Below are 15,319 nucleotides of genomic sequence, written 5' to 3'. Positions count from 1 at the left end.
GTTATTAATCATAGTCGCAATTTTATTTTATTGCAAATTATTTGTCTATAATTAATTGACAGTCACATGTTATATATATATACGCCTTAAATGAGTATAGTTATATATATATATATTACTATACTCATTTAAGGTTTAGCGATACTGAATACTTTAAAAACAAAATCAAACGCAGACGAAGTCGCGGGCAATAGCTAGTAACATCATGTAGTAGTAGTAGATGTTTCTATAAGCTTACGTTTTACATAAACTTTGAACTTATTGAGAGACATCTTAAGGATGTAATCTGTTTTGTTATAAAATAATAGACAATTACTTTTAAAAGAATTACTAATTTTATGCCGCCTAGTAAACTTCACTACAGGTTTCTGTTTACTTCTTATATTAATATAGTTACAGTCCACTTTATTTTTAAATTTTATTACATTTTTATGTATGTTTTAGTTATGTGCGTTTTTTATTTAATCAATAAAAATATCACTTTATACAACAGTGAAGGAGAACATCGGGAGGAAACCTACATTCCTGAGATTTCAACAAAATAGTTTCAATGGTGTGTTGAGTACACGCCAGCGTGGTGGACTACGTTCTAAACCCTCGATATACCTCGATGATGATTGTATTATTGCGATGCTGTTTACCTGCTAACCCGCATTCCTCCTTATTACGAGTGCGAAAGAATCTATTAAAAAGTTATACCATCGATTTATCTACCTTAGTTTGCAGCTTTTTTTCTTTCTACCTTCATTGAAACTTTACACTTAAGCCTTTTGCAGGAACTTTTGTTAAGACTCGAGTACAAAGTTCTTTTTTTAGCTTATAACTTTATTTAGTTGATGGTAAGTTCAGACTTCGGAAAGTGTTTCACAGATAGTGAAGTTTATGAGAACTCTCTAAGTTAATAAATACTGACACTCCTTTTAGGGCGGACGTTATTCAATGCATTTTCGAACTCGCATCCATGAACAAAAGAAGTATCTCAATATTTTATCTGTCAATCCATCTTCTTTGACTTTCGTTGTGTTTGTTTGTTCGAAAATTATATAGCACAAACACATTTTATACAAAGTAAACACATATAATACAGAAGAAACAGAATACATACAACAACACATACAACACATACTTTGGGTTGTAGCTTAGAACAAAAATTGTTATTACTTATATTTAGATCTTCTTTTAGTTATTACCTGTTTTGTGTACCTAACAACAATAAACAACAATAGAAAATGGGGCGTGCAAAGGCGGTCTTATCGCTAAAGCGATCTCTTCTAGACCACCTTTGACGTTAGAAAAGACGAAGAAATTGGTTGGCTGTGATACACACTATGTTCGTTCTACTACTACCGAATCTCTTTGCAGTCACTTTCCACTGCATCTCTGGTTTTTTTTTATTTTTGAACTAAGCCTATTTTGTTTTTTTTTGTCGTCTGTCGTCTCTAATAAATAAGATTATGAAAAAAGATAGCTGTATTTAAATGGTTTTGTTTTGCATATTATCTATTGTTAAGGCGTTACTAAAAGTCTGAAGACTTTTAGTAGTAGGTACAGATATTGTTTTACATTTTTCACCTTATGTAAAATGTTTCTGCTAAATAAAGAATATTAAATTTGAATTTGATTGACAAGTTTGCATTGCATTATTTAATTTCTTGTCATTATTAGTCGTTACTTCATTATTAGTCTTGGAGTAGACTTGAATTTTTATCATTTGGCGTAGTGTAAAAAATATTAATAGAGAAATAATAATAAAACTATATAAATCAGAAGGCGGAAAATGAATGGATTGAAACCTACTAAGACTACTTGAGTTTATCGCGGGTGTCATTGATGGAAAAAGGGTGAAATCAAAATAAAGGCTACGAGTAGGAAGCTTAGCTTGCTTGAAGAAGACACTGGCAAAGTAAGTCGTGCTGTTTTGGCACTACGAAAAGCCATAAATCAAAAGAAGAAGACAGGGAATTATTTGGAGCCCTCAAGAACCTAATACAAGTAAATTATATACTCTTCTATATTACTAATAACTACGACGTAGAAAAATACGAAAAAAATAAGCTTTCGAAATACTCAGCCCATAAGCAAGATGCCCAAACGGCTATCTTTTTCTCGATTATTATTCGAGAATTTTAATAGAAATATTTTCTCCTTTATCATTAGGCCAACAATTTGCTGCCATTATCTTATGCTAAATACAACTGTCACTATCTGTAATTGAGTTCAAAAAGAGAACATTCAAAAACATTCGAATTCTAAATCCGACTAGTTAGTATTTACTCGAACACCACTTTCCTTAGCGGTTGTAAATCAAACCTATATCTAAACATATGCCATTTCAAAGTGTAGGCCGTTAAGACGATAGTAACATATCGATAGTAACATAAATCAATGCATTTAAGCATCGACTTTATAATAAGTATTTAGACAGAAAAAGTGGGTATCACAACACGCAAAAGGGAGGGATCCGAATTCCAATAAACAAAACCAAAATATAACTAATATTTTAATTAATTGCGGTTCACTTATTATCGACTCTATAAATTTTGTTGTAAGTATACACCGAAGCAACATCACAATATATTGGCTTATTCTTTCTAGAAAATCTTAATAAGTTATTAATCAACAATAAGATTTCTCAGATGTCTTTCTCGACTTTACATGGTTTTTTTATTAGTGTCGGCAACCCCATTTGAAAATTTTATTCGTTTAAATCGATATTTAGACTCTTAGTTTAAAAATTAACAAGGTGTTTTCTTGCAATAGCCGAGATAATTTTAAATAATCCAACACAATAATACGACAATTAAATTATATCTGATTTGTAGATTCTAATACCTACTTAAAATATTTTTTTATAATCAACTATCGAATTTCAAATGAAAATCTACACATGTGCCATGTTTATAACAGAAGATTTTTACAGATACACAATTTCGTAACGCAAAGGTCAAACATTATACAGCCGAAACATAATAACGCCTAAGAAATAAAATAAAATGCAATAATTAAACCATTACGTTGAGCGTTGATGAAACGTTTTAAAATTAAAATAATTTAAAAAATTAACTTACCGTTATATTTCAACACTAAATGACTTTAAGTCAATTATTATTATGTTATAATAATCCGGAAAATGAACCTGTAACGTGGACACCGGCCACTCAGCGTCTGGGCGCAAGCGATTTTCGAACGATGTTTTTAAAACACATTATTTAAAAATCCTTCATCTACAGGGTGCGACTAATATTTACTAACTGGTAGATTATGTAATATTCCATTAAATGTATGAATTTTAATTAAGGCATTTAACAAAAATTTAATTAAAGATTGTGGTTTAAGTAGTTTTAAATTTTATAAAAAACAAGCGAACCCCAGCGCCATCTGTCGGGCTGATTTGTGAAACTAAACAATTCAGGGTGCCACCCAAACGCATACCAAAAAATTCATTAAAATCGGTCCAGCTGCTTAGGTGGAGTTCAGTGACATACACACGCACACAAGAAATATATATATAAGATAACAAATTAGCAGCTATGAACATTGTACGTTAAGAGATTGTTAAGTTGCTGGTTTCTGAACTACCAAGACCATAATTTATCATAAGTTTTGTTAATTCATTGAATTATTAATATTTTTTAACAATGGAAGCCAAATAGATGTCTTCGAAATTCATTTATTTCAAGAAGGCTATAAGCATCTTTGAAACGTCAAGTCAGTCTGTTTGTAGTGACGCTACCACCGGTTTGATAGGCAGATTAAACCGAGCAGAAGCTAGCAAGGAACTGAGCATTTGCTCTTTTCAAACATAAGAAATTAACATTTTACATTTTTTCATTTCAAATACGAAACTGTAAAGTTATTTTTATTTCTTCATTAAAATAATTTATCATCTGAAATTCATGCGGATCTAGAAAGATACTTCAATAATCTATATTATAGTTATACTTCTTTAGGAAAAACAATTGTTAGCACATCTCTCTTGTTCATCAAATATAGATAAAGGAAAAGTTTATTTATCATATTTGACATATTTCTAGCCACATTTCTTCACCGCTATATTAAATATCTGACACATTCCTTATTCCACCCTCTGTCAGTTTTTCAATCATAAACAGAAGGCAACCACTTACACCCATACGGCACGATAAGCATCGTTTCAATTTACGATTTCTTTGATTTTAGTGTGATCCTACCAATAATACATAGATTGGTCCTAGATACCTCTGCCGTTAACGCCGGTTAACAAAAATAAGCAAAAAGGTAGTGTTGGCCATATTTGAAAAGCTGAAGCCAAATCAACGTGTTCAAAGCATGTGAAGTCTACACACCAGCACTTGACCAGCGAGGTAGACTACGGCCTAAATTCCGGCCGGTTAAGGGTTGAAACACCCCCCCTCCCCCCCGTGATTTAAGCTTTTTTGAGGACGTAATGGAAGATGGGCAAAAGCGATTGTCTGTATCTTTTGATGAGATGAGATTTATGGGGTATGTCTGTAATAGTAATATCTAACATTATAGAAGTTATTGCCCCTTACTTAGCCATACTTTGTAATGAATATGTTGATAGAGGTACTTTTCCAAATTTAATGAAACATAGTAAACTTATTCCTCTATTTAAATCTGGCAATAAATCAACTTTTGAATCACTTCAATGTTGTTAACTTACTACATACATCCGGAGCAGTACGGTTTTACTAAAGGAACTACGGATGCAAGCGCTAAACTTTTAAAACTTGTGTACGATGCCTGGGAACGTTCGCAGAATGCCATTGGTGTTTTTTGTGATCGATCCAAAGCATTCTATTGTGTTGATCATAAAACCTTGCTTCTTAAAGTAGCCCACTATGGTATCAAAAACGTTGCAATAAATTTGGTTGCCTCAGTGACAGAACCCAAAGGGTTTGCATAAAAGACATTAAGTCGCAGTTTCAAAAGTGCTTATGTTAGGCCTACTTGAAATAAATGAATTTTGAATTTTGACAATGTTGCGCCACTACCTTTTAGCGCAACACTGTTATAGTTAAGGCTATATTGGTCTAAACCAACTTGTCCAACCTGCGTTTACGGTGGATGTAATAGTTTTGTCCAATGTTTACAATATAGACACAAAAGCAGACGAAGGCAGTGAAGTTTTAGAATTTAAAAAGTCGAATACTGTAAAGACTCTTTTATGGGTAATCTGCAGAGTTTTCTTGATGTTTGACTCCTCGGGACGCGTGCCGTGAACAGAAGTTTGGAAATTCAAACTTTGTAAGCCTCGCTGTGGATCGGGGATCACGTATTGCTTGTGATCCATAATTAGTGTTCATTATTTAATGGAAATTAGCCATTCGGTGCTTTATTTTGTGGTTCTTGAAACCGGGGCCTTTCAAGATCACCGGCGGGGGCACTTTATAATCTCTGAATTATCTATGGGCTGGTCTGAAGGGAGGCTCCTGGGCCGTGGCTAGTTTCCGGTACGACGGCTAGCCCGCTTCCATCTGAAGACTGCATCATCACTTACCAGATGAGATTGCAGTCAAAGGCGTGGAATATCTTGTATTTTTGCTTGTTTGTATACATAGTAGCTATAACACATACAAAATACGTTATTCACATTTTACGTACCTACGTACTCCTACGAGAAAAAAAATGTTTAGGCTCTGAACCATAGGATCGGTTGTAGCGAAAAGAAAAAGCATACGATGAATTTTAACTCCCAAACTTTCTTTTAAAATAATCCTTCCATTTTACTAAAAACCCAACCATCCTGTATAAAATATGTTCATAGCATATGTTACGGAATCATAATTTTTCAGACAATTCGCAATACAGCTAATTGTCAATACAATAATAAACGTCTGGATTAATTTGACATTTTAAACTGCTGGTGTTTGTAAGTCCAAAAATTCGATGTTTGTCGAGTTAAGATCCAAGAACGGGATTAAATAAAGACAGTCCAGAGATGTTTTAAAACAAAACGCAAATAAAAGTTAATCACCAAAATCTCTTCTAGTGTTATGAACTTTGTAGAACATGGGAGCTATGATGCATTCTACGATAGAAGAGATAAGCTAAATGGCTGTACTGTTTTTGTTGTGTTAATTGCAACTGTTCTTTGTTGCGATACAAACATCAACTTCTTTATGGATTATATGTACTTTCCTTAGTTATTCGTAGTTGATTCTTAAATAACACAGTTTTGTGTGAGTGTGTGTGTGTGTGTGTGTGTGTGTGTGTGTATGTGTGTCTGCTTGTTTTTTTATGTTCTGATTGCATACAAACCGTACCCTATAATCGCCGTGCTTCGCTTATGTAGATACTAGGCTGACATGAAATATTGAAATTTATTTCTCATAATCTATTTATGACTTATTCATTATTTAGTTACTTAGGTTGGTGATTTCAGCCATTCCAATGTTAATTACTATAACATTCATAAAAAATAAGTAAAATAAACAGATAAATAAAACATTTAACAACATTTTAAAACTTTTATTCGGTAGTTATAAGTTTGAGTTGTACAAAAAGTAATAATATAATTCTTTATTTGGTGACCCATTTACGATATAACAGAATAATTATTAATTGTAATAATCAAAAACTAAATTTTAAAACACTTACGTTGTGATATTAATATTAAATATACAAAATACTTAAATAAGTCATTTAATCCCAAGTAACATATTAAACGTCGAATTACAAAATAATAAAGAAATAAACAAAATAAAGAAAATCTAAATAATAAACATGCATTAAAGTTAGTTGGGTACCCATCAGCGGGTAAAGGCCTCCTCCATCTTGCCCCACTGCACTCTATTAGTGGCGAGCCTCATCCAAGTGCTTCTCTAAAAATACACAACACCATAAATACATAACAGTTTTACAAAATAATTACAAATTAGAATTTCTGCCTCCAGGCAGCCCTACATGGAGTTTAAGTAATGTACCCGGTTTAACATTTTCCCAACAGCATAAAGGGCGTAGCATGGTACATTGTTTGTAAATGAAGTGTTTTCAGTACATTTGGATAGAATCCCGTGACCCCAAGCGGTCGACTATATTACCCTAATATAATATGCAACACTATTCATATTGACTCGTTCCTACGATAATGCAAGTTTCTACATAATATTGTTACGGGATTAGAAGTATAACTCTGACTATTGAAATTGGTGCCTTTATTTGCCAAATGTTGTTTTGCCCAATGGTGGTCAGAAATTACGTATGTACTCTAAGATGGCCAATCTGCCGGGGAAATCATAGTTTTTTTTAAATCAAATGAAATTTATTCGCTGAAGATGAATAGGGTCTTATTATAATACTAGCTGACCCGCTCAAATTCGTCTGCACCGAATTTTTATTAGAGGTTTTAATATCTTAAAAAACCTAGGTACGAATTGCAGCGCTACCTACCAGGTCCAGTTTTACTTCCAAAGTATGTTACTCGCGGCCGGGCGGCCCGCTGTATTTTTCTTACTTTTTGCGTTTCTATGCCCGTCGTAACTTCTAAGCGATAGGTTTAATTTGAACAATTTAAAAAGTAATTTGCAGGTATATAATCAAAATTCATATTTTAAATTATGAATATATATATTATTTGGATAAGTATTAATATCATTATAGGAATGTAAACATCTTACGATTATACCAGTTTTTTGAAAGAAAAAAGTAGTTATTGTGACTTAACCATAACAGTTAGACATATAGCCTCGCGGATTCTTTTGTAGATAATCACGATTACTTTAAACATTATATTTATGTATCATCAACCATTTTCGCGTACGCCAGTAAAACTCCAAGTCAGTCCAGAGTCAGTCAGTCAGTGACATCTTTAACAAACATATATTTCAGCCAATTTACAGAAAACCATACTAAAATAAACTGAAACCTTCAGCATGAGTCACTCTGGTCATTAGTTATAACCGTACAAAAATCCGTTCTGTAGTTTTTCGCTAAGACACACAGACAGAAGAGTAGCCCGTGTAGCTCAAAAAAAACCACGATTATCTAAAACGCGAATTGCGCGGATTTTAAAAACAATTGCGGAAAAATGTTGATGCTTTCCTGTTGAAGCTGTTTGCTTTTCCGGGATAAAAAAGAAGCCTATGAGTTATTCCAGACTATATTGTATGTCTCTGCCAAAATTTAGCGGATCATCCGTTGTGGCGTTAAAGTGAAACAAACATGCATCCATACATCCATTCTCACAAACTTTCACATTTATAATATTAGTAGGGCAGTACGCATGCATTCGTTGTCCCATATGCCTTGCGACTTGCTGTTTTCAGTGAAGAGTTATGCCCTTTATCTCCTAGAATATTTATCAGATCTTCCTTAAAATTAGAGAATACATGCTTGATAGTATACGCTTTCAAATAAAAAAAGAATTATTAAAATCGGTTAAAATTTAACGGATCTACGAGTATGAAGTAAAATTTATAAAAACTTCCATCCCATTTCCCAGTGGAAACTTATTGTTTATCGGAATACAAAGTAGCCTATATGTTAACCCGGAATATCAGCTACCACTATACTAAATTATATCTAAATCCGTTCAGTAGTTTTCACGTGATGCCCGGACAGACAGACAGACAAAAATTAAATAAAAATCATCTGTTTTGGATTCAGCATCGATTATAAAGCATCCCCCTGTCAAAATTTTCAAAATATATTAAATGTACAGAAATCTCTCAGAATTTTATTATAAGTAAGGAAAAAAGTAATAAAGATTATATAAAAGGTGATATAAAAAGTGACATTTTAAGTTGGAGAATCACACGATGTGCGTTAACTGACAGTAATACCCACCTCAACGCATTGCTTAAGAGGCGTGCAATATGTTACTATTGCATACAAGTTGTTTATAAAGTCAAGGTATCTAAGTAGCGTACGACATCAAGTCGGATATTTAATCTTAAAAATGAAAAGAAGACTTACTACCCCCGCAATTTACCGAGCAGTATTATTTTAATATTGTTATTAGTACAGTAAACCTATTATAGTACGCTCCAGATTACTATGCTTCGCAAAATAGTTTTTGCAATGTTATCTTGTGACACACAGTACAGATTTTCAATCAGTTTAATGGTTTATTTAGCGGAGCACCTGCTTTACTCTATACTGCAGTTCACTTCAACTAAAACCTTTCTAGCTTAGAGCTTTGACGTGTAGGAGCCAGTAATGGATAAAGACCTCTTTATTTATTTACCATCCGATATATAAGGTAAATAAATGACCAAGGTTTATTCGATTCTGTACACACGACACGATATTTGATCGTGTATTAGAAATAATATACCATGGACGTGATAATATACCTAAAGTGAGCCCTGTGGATTTATTTCAGTGGATCAACCTGGGTCCCACTCCCAGCCCATAGTAATTTGGAAATTTATAATTTCTGAATTGTCGTTGGTCTAGTCTAGGTCTCTGCACTGGCTAGTTGCTACCCTAACGACAAATTCAAATTCAAAAATGTTTTATTTATTGAAGCGTTCATTTAACATGTTACACTAATGTTAGTGATGGTGATAACTGCATTCGTTAACTTAAAATTAAAGCTAGGAGAGTTCCAAACGCGCCCTTGTCTAAGAAGAGCCTACAACGAACTTAGCTAGGTTTCTTTTTTGTTATCACCATCTCACAGTCGAGTTAATGTTTAGATACGAAGTTAAAGCAATTCATACCCAAGCTTTTTTATGATACATGTATCATCCTTAATATAGGATTTTTCTATAAGCTTACGTTTTGTATAAACTTTGAACTTATTTAGAGACATCTCAAGGATTTCATCTGGTAATTTGTTATAAATTTAAAATGCATATAAAAATTTTCGCGTGCGCTTTCTCCAATTAAGCTACGGCTCTCCTACCGTCGATGCCAAAATAAGTATATGCCTTTCACATCAGTATTATAGCGACTGTAGCCTCATCTAGTAGGAAACGTTGCAGTTTCGATCTACTTTTTCAAAGGTCCATATTACAATGAGACACGTTTGAAACACAAATATATAAATAAAATATATAACTATAATATATATATGTATATATATATTACATATAAGTACAAATAAGATATAAACATACATGAAATTACCCATAATAAATGTAAACTACTAAAAATCATATACAACATATATAAATATGTAAATATATAACATAAATACTTATATCAATATACAACATATAACATATCACATCCTAGTTCTTTCCAGAAGCCTAACAATGAGTTTGTTAGGCTACTGGACAGAACTAGGATATTGATTCGGTACTATGAAAGAAAAAAGGGGGGTATACTAATACCTTGTTGTAGAGTATGGAACTTAGTGCTATAGCAAGCTCACAATGGCGTTAAGGTGCCCATGCATATAAGCAATCCGACGTAGCGATCGATTGCACACAGATTGCAGCGATTCGTCGCTTCTAAACTGTTGTCCACACATGTTGGCATCACGACGTAAAATAAACTAGTAAATATAAAATAAATAATAAACTAATATATAATATAATTTATTCTTACTCATATTTAAGTAAGTATATATAAACTTAAATGAGTAAGAATAAATTACCGAATGTCGTCTTTATTGAACAAGATAATGCTTTAACAGCATGTTTGAATATGTCTAGTGACCTTGACTGTCGCATGCTTATTGGGAGTGCACACAGTTCAGTAGCATAATGGGAGGGTTGGTGATCACAGTAGATTGTAGTAGTAGTACCGAGAAAGCTGCTCGTTCTCCGCTATATTCCCTAATACCCCTCGTACGACACCCGCGAGTGGAGCGGTGAATGTCACCACTTTATTCTGATCTGCCGTCACCACACAGAATGATGTGTTGAGCCTCATGTCTGTAATTACACCAGCAGGCGTGCCTTTAGACCGGAACACAGAAACTGCCGAGCGACGGATTGCACCGTGTATAGGCCCCCTTAAAGTAAGAACAATCTGCGTTTGTCGGAGCGTATAACTAATGGACCGCCATTCATCGGATATAATCGCTGTTATCGAGCTCGTAACTCCGCCCGAACTATTTTAACCGGGAAAAGTTGGCTAAAATGGAAAATCACCTACCCCCGCCAGCATCGTCATGACTTTTACAGACATTTTTGACGAACTCTTAGGCACAAAGGTGAGCGCTGTGAAATCATGTGGGAGGTCCCGGGTTCCCGGCAAGGGGCAATTTGTAATCAATACCAAAATCAACCATCTTTTTTTTTGCAAACGGACCTACACGTCACGTCACCTTGCCGTCACGAGTTCAGCCACGACACCCGGCGAGCGTGTTCGCGGTTTTTGTTTTTATTTTATACTAGCGTACCCAGCCCGCTTCGCCGGGCTAGATTTTGCTTTATTTTATTTAAAAAACAAACTTACATCATTAAATTTTTATTTTATCATATACATATACATATCATATCTCATAATATATTAAATCATTTATTTCTCTCCGTATTCATTCTCTTCTATTCTCTTCTCGAGCGGGTGAAGATCATTATCTACACCCATGTACACCCAACAACAGAATATCATCATAGTAAATAAATGATCCGATCGTCACCAAACTTTACAGGATTACTCGCCAGGTCAATCCGGAGATTCCCTAAAAGTTTCATTGAAATCGGTCTAGCCGTTTCGGAGCCTATACGGAACATACCCACACACTTTCTCTTTTATACTCGTATATATAGATAATGTTCATAGTTCACTTTTTAAAATAAGACATCATGCCTATTTTACGCTGAACGATGATATTACTGAAATCATCTGAAGAATGAATATGAAGAAGTGGTATAGCCCAGTGACTTCGACTTCACTTTCGTGGGGCCGAGTTCGAGTCCCAGCAGCTTTCCTAAGTTATGTGCGTTTTAAGGAATTAAAATATCACCTGCTTCAACGTTGGAGGAAAAACATCGTGAGGAAACCTGCGTGCCTGAGAGTTCTCCATAACTTTCTCAAAGGCGTGTGAAGTCCACCAATCCGCACTGGGCCAGCGTGGTGGACTACGACCTTAACTCCTTCCCTTCTGGGAGGAGACTCGTGCCCTGTAGTGGGCCGGTAATGGGTTGCAATTGAATTTCTATTGAAACAAAAAAAACGGAAGACTTAATTTCCGAAGCCTATCAACATCCCGCTCCTCTCTGATATGAGAGATGGTTTAAGAGAACCACCACGCTGATTATTATCATAAATAAGTGATAGTAACCTAAGAAATTGGGGACTGGTCCGGGAATCGAAGCCAGTACCTAGTGATCCGAAGCCGAATATGCTTACCACAAGACCAACACACTAAATTCAATTAAATTATCCAAAACCCAAACGACTAAAGCGTGGTTCCGCGTTTATCAAATAAAGTGTTCCATTCATAAAACACAGCAACGACTTGTACTCGAAGCTGGGAAGCTGATAGTTTATTCAACTGCACTCCAGTAGGGTGGAAATTAAGGCTGTTTCAGACGAAAGTATTTTACCGCACCGGTTTTAACTCTTTTTTTTTTTGTGTTATTACAGGTTAGTCCATAGTACTGAATCTCTCATCATAGTGGTGATAAGTGATAAGACAGTCAAAGATAAAAGACTCTTGCGACCCTTATACGAAATGTACTAAACTTGCATAAACGAAACTTTCTTCCGATATATGAGACGTACTAAACTTGTGTAAAAGATGCTTGCGATTTGTATACGAGAAGTACTAAACTTACATAAAAGGCACTTGTAACCAGTATATGAGACGTACTAAAGTTGCATAAAGACACTTGTAACCTGTATGCAAACGTATTTAACGTGCATATAAGACACTTGCGACCTGTATTCTAGACGCACTAAACTAGCAAAAAAGACACATGTTACCTGTGTACAATACGTACTTAACGTGCATAACAGACACTTGCGACATGTATACTAGACGGACTAAACTTGCATAAAAGACACTTGTAACTTGTATATGATACGTACTTAAGGTGCATAAAAAGCACTTGCATCCTGTATACTAGACGTACTAAACTTGCATAAAAGACACTTGTAACCTGTATTTGATACGTACTTAACGTGCATAAAAGATCCTTGCAACCTTTATACGAGACGTACTAAACTTGCATAAAAGACACTTGTAACCTATGTGCGATGCGTACATAACATGCATGATTACGCACTTGTGTACACACTTGTGACCTGTATACTAGACGTACTAAACTTGCAGAAAAGGCAATTGTAACCTATATACAAAACGATCTTAACTTGCATAAGAGACACTTGTAACCCGTGTACAATACATACTTAACGTGCATAAAAGACACTTGCGACATGTATACTAGACGTACTAAACTTGCATTAAAGACACTTGTATCCTGTATACGATACCTACTTAACGTGCATAAAATACACTTGTGACATGTATACTAGACGCACTAAACTGGCATAAAAGACACATGTAACCTGTATACGATACGTACTTAACGTGCATAAAAGACCCTTCCGACCTGTATACGAGACGTACTAAACTTGCATAAAAGACACATGTTACCTGTATACAATACGAACTTAACGTCCATAAAAGACACTTGCGACATGTATACCAGACGGACTAAACTTGCATTAAAGACACTTGTATCCTGTATACGATACCTACTTAACGTGCATAAAATACACTTGTGACATGTATACTAGACGCACTAAACTAGCATAAAAGACACATGTAACCTGTATACGATACATACTTAACGTGCATAAAAGACCCTTCCGACCTGTATAAGAGACGTACTAAACTTGCATAAAAGACACTCGTAACCCGTGTACAATACGTACTTAACGTGCATAAAAGACACTTGTAACCTGTAAACTAGACATATTAAACTTGCATGAACGACAATTGCTTTCTGTATTCTAGACGTACTAAACTTGCGTAAAAGACACTCGCGACCTATATACGAGACGAACTAAAGTTGTATAAAAGACAATTACGACCTGTTTACGAGACGTACTAAACTTGCATGAACGACACTTGCTTCGTTTATACTAGACATACTAAAAATGCATAAAAGACTCTAGCGACCTGTATACTGGACGTACTAAACTTCCAGGTAATAATAGAGGACAGTAGCCGAAGCCACAGAATTAAGAACATTCAGAACACTCATTCACCCATTCTTGCATGCACTGCATTGTATCTCACTTCACACTCACGGAATGTTGCTAGCTCACAAACATTTTCCCATTTTATGGTAAACGTTTAGAACATTAGAGGTAAAAATTTTACTGTCAACTGCTAAACAATATGACAAACCGCCTGTTCGAGAATCACCACTAAAGTGGAGTGGTTTTTGATGTTTTAATATTAGTCGTGTACGCGATTTCTGTATGTTCTTAATTCTGGCCGCAGCGAACTAACTTTTTCGTCTGTAACCCCTGTTCCTCTCACAAATAATTCAAAGCGTAGAGTGAATTTGTGGTATCATTTCGTATGTCCGCTAAATGCAAGCTTAAATACGCAGTTAACATATAAACCGCCCGCGTCGGACGGCTGGGTTTGGATTGCGCGAAAATACCCAGCTTGCAGATGAGATTTTATATTTGTTCATAAACGTAACAATATTTTGCTAACGAAAATTCAATAATCCCAAAATGTATTTATAGTGTTACAATAAAACTTATAATTAAACTAATTACTGTAAAGGTCATGCCCGCGTGGAATGGTGCCTAGAATGCTGGCTGCATTTCTGCGCTGGACAGCCAGGCTGATTCTTAGTGCGATATCAAGCCAGCCGTTCTGTCACCAGATTAGGCAATTAACCGCGATGAAATGTCTCGCAAGTTTTTTTTTTTAATTAGATTCAAATGAAATGAATGGAAATGGAGCACCTGGTTTGTACCCTTGTGTACCCTACAACGGCCAAGTCACACAACATTAACTATAATAATAATGGAATCGCAGTAAACAACCTTAGACTTGTTGACTTGACTAGCAACAGTTTCATTATTTATTATTAGGTTTAGACGGTTTAATTTCTGATAGATCGGCACGGTATTTATTTTTTATTTAATTTTTGTAAACTTGTATAAAAGCCAGTCAAGTCTTATCCAGAGTTTTCCTTTAATTTTATTTTTATACGTTTTAAAAGCAGAAGGGGGAGGGAGGCTTTCGCCCAGCAGTGGGACACTATAGGCTAGATTAAATTAGATTAGAAGATGTGTCCCACTACGCTGGATTTTTGCAATGACAGACAATTTTTTTATGTACCAATAGTAGAAAGGAGTCTTACCATATCTCTAAGAGAGCTCAGACCAGCTGAGGGTTCTTTACCAGGTACTTCAGATCTTCGATTATCCTAGTTTTATAGTTTTCCCT

The 15,319-nt window shown here is 34.9% G+C and overlaps 1 protein-coding gene across 1 annotated transcript in view; it reads right to left on the bottom strand.

The window, feature by feature from the left end:
* The window catches only part of LOC120627910 (fatty acid synthase), a 55,463-nt gene extending 52,305 nt beyond the window's left edge, over positions 1 to 3,158 (bottom strand). Inside the window, exon 1 of the mRNA XM_039896034.1 lies at positions 3,069 to 3,158. The gene's annotated coding sequence lies outside the window, so the exon portion shown is untranslated. The remainder of the gene's footprint in view (positions 1 to 3,068) is intronic.
* Between the last annotated feature and the right edge of the window lie 12,161 nt (positions 3,159 to 15,319).

This window comes from Pararge aegeria, chromosome 12 (assembly GCF_905163445.1).
Source record: "Pararge aegeria chromosome 12, ilParAegt1.1, whole genome shotgun sequence".
Lineage (NCBI taxonomy): Eukaryota > Metazoa > Arthropoda > Insecta > Lepidoptera > Nymphalidae > Pararge > Pararge aegeria.
This window is presented reverse-complemented; position numbering and strand designations above follow the sequence as displayed.